Here is a 2,335-nt window from a genome sequence, read left to right as displayed (position 1 = left end):
TAAATATATATTATATTATAGTATAATATGATATAGTCGTAATTTTTAACCATTCACAGTAATTTAACTTCATAATTTATCAAACGCTATTACACTGATTTTGAAACCAGCACAGCTACTATAATTATAGTTTACTAAATACTCAATTATTTTTTATAACAACTGTTTTTTCTTTTAACACAGTTAAAAATAATTTTTTTAAGCAATACTAAACTAAACCTTAGTGTCGCTCCTACTTGCACTTGCACATTAACGGAGTGCCCATGAATTTTGAGTCGGTGTAGCCATGCAGCTATTTTCAGCCGTTGGTTGGTGAAAACCCATAATTCAAAATTCTTACCTGGTTCAGTTATTGGTAGAATTACCTTGTTCGGTTATAAAAGGTCTTCACTATGCCATCAATAGCAACTAGCCAGCTTAATGCATTAAGTATTATTTAACATGTTGAAACGTCTGTATGTAATTCTAAAAGTATGAATCAATATGTGTAATTCTAAGAGTATGAATTACAATATTCTTCAAAATTTTCTCCGAATGATTGATGAAAAAAATAAACGGACATAAAATGAAGGCTCTAAAAATTGAGAATATCGGATTGGGATTGAGAACCCACATGGGAAAAAGGTGGACCAATACTTTGGACATAAACCACAGGAGTCCCACATAAACAGAGAGGAGACAGCTAATTTTAGCTTCTGGTCTCAGTCACACACACAAAGCATAACTTATAAAAGAGGACCACAATAAGCACAAAAATAAAAGAAAAAGGTTGAATGTGTCAATCAAGTTTCCACAGAAACAATGAGTGAGAGACCCAGCAATTGTGTCTTTGCTTGCACTCATTTAGCACAGAGAATTTGCATCCCAAATGAGAGAGCCAAAACTTTGGAAGGATATGAAAGATGCAAAATACAAAAGGGAAATAGCCTTTGAATTGGTTTGTTATTTATTTATTTATTGTAATGGTGTGTCCTGAATTTGTTTATTTTGTTTAGCAACTTGAACTTTGAATTTCGACAGAGTAGACCCTAAGTTTAAAACACCGCTGAATTGTGGTCCAATATCTAATGAAAGTCAATTAATGGATGAAAATGCCGCCTAAAATTTTTATACAAATGCACCCCAAACGTTTTGTTAGTTGACAAACCCCCGGAACTTTTAAAATATTAGCATGTTAGAGCTAGACTAATCGTCTTCAGTTTATTAACATCCATTATCAATTCAACTGCCTTATCAAAGATCCTAAAATTAAGGGTTCAAAATTGTCAAAATTATAATTTTATTAGGTGCAAATTGTAAATACCAAACCATTCAGGGTGCATAGGTGCAATTTACCTTTTGTTTTTTTCAGCTAGATTACTTGTTTTCCTGTGGGTTAGGTTGGTCAGTTAAAACTAACCCATCTATATGATATGCGTTTGCTTAAAACCACACACTCGCCGTCTTCCCCATTTTTCCTTTTATCCAAATTTAAGGTTATTAATCAGCATCATTTGAGTGGACTTTGGATAAGACTTTTTGTGTCGTTTCAAATAAGGAAAGGGTTTTCTTTCCCATTCTTAAGAAATGAAGAAAAGACAAAAGAGGAGATTGAATGTCAAATCAAATATATCTCAGCAGAAAGTATAATGAAATATTAGTAAGTTATATTTTTTTTGCACGTAAAATATTAAGGCCTCGTTCACTTCGTGGATTCGAGTTTTTAATTCGAGCTGAGATGTGGTATTTTCAGAGAGCTTTTCACTGTAGCAGAAAAAGTTAGATGTGACATTATCTGAGAACTTTTTACTGTAGAAACCTAAAACTGAAAACTCGAATCGGTGAAATGAATGAGGCATAAGCCTCGTTCGTTTCGCTGATTCGAGTTTAGAATTCGAGTTGAGATGTGATTATATGTGAGAGTTTTTTACTGTAGCAAAAAAGTTAGATGTGACTGTTTGTGAGAGCTTTTTACTGTAGCAAAACAACGAAACAAACGAGGCCTTAGTAAGTTATTTGAAAGATCTTTCAATTTGTGTCAATGGTGTGAGACAGAAGTTATAACTTATATGCAATTGGATATGGGATGTGTTGACGGTGAAACTTCGTCAACAGAAATACACCGGATCACTCTCTGGTATCCTGTGTGGTTACCGGCTAGAAATTAGCTGTATATTTGAAATTATACTATGAAGTGTTTGTTATGTTTTGTGAGCATGAATATAACACTTGAATAAGAGGACACACGGGATTTATAGTGGTTCACTCTGTAAATGAAGAACTACATCCACTTGTGTATGGTATATTTATTTTAGACTCTTTACAATTTATATGCACGTATTCTCTTTCTTCTCAT

Source organism: Morus notabilis, unplaced genomic scaffold (assembly GCF_000414095.1).
Source record: "Morus notabilis unplaced genomic scaffold, ASM41409v2 Scaffold1584, whole genome shotgun sequence".
Taxonomy (NCBI): domain Eukaryota; kingdom Viridiplantae; phylum Streptophyta; class Magnoliopsida; order Rosales; family Moraceae; genus Morus; species Morus notabilis.
Note: the sequence above shows the minus strand (reverse complement) of the source record.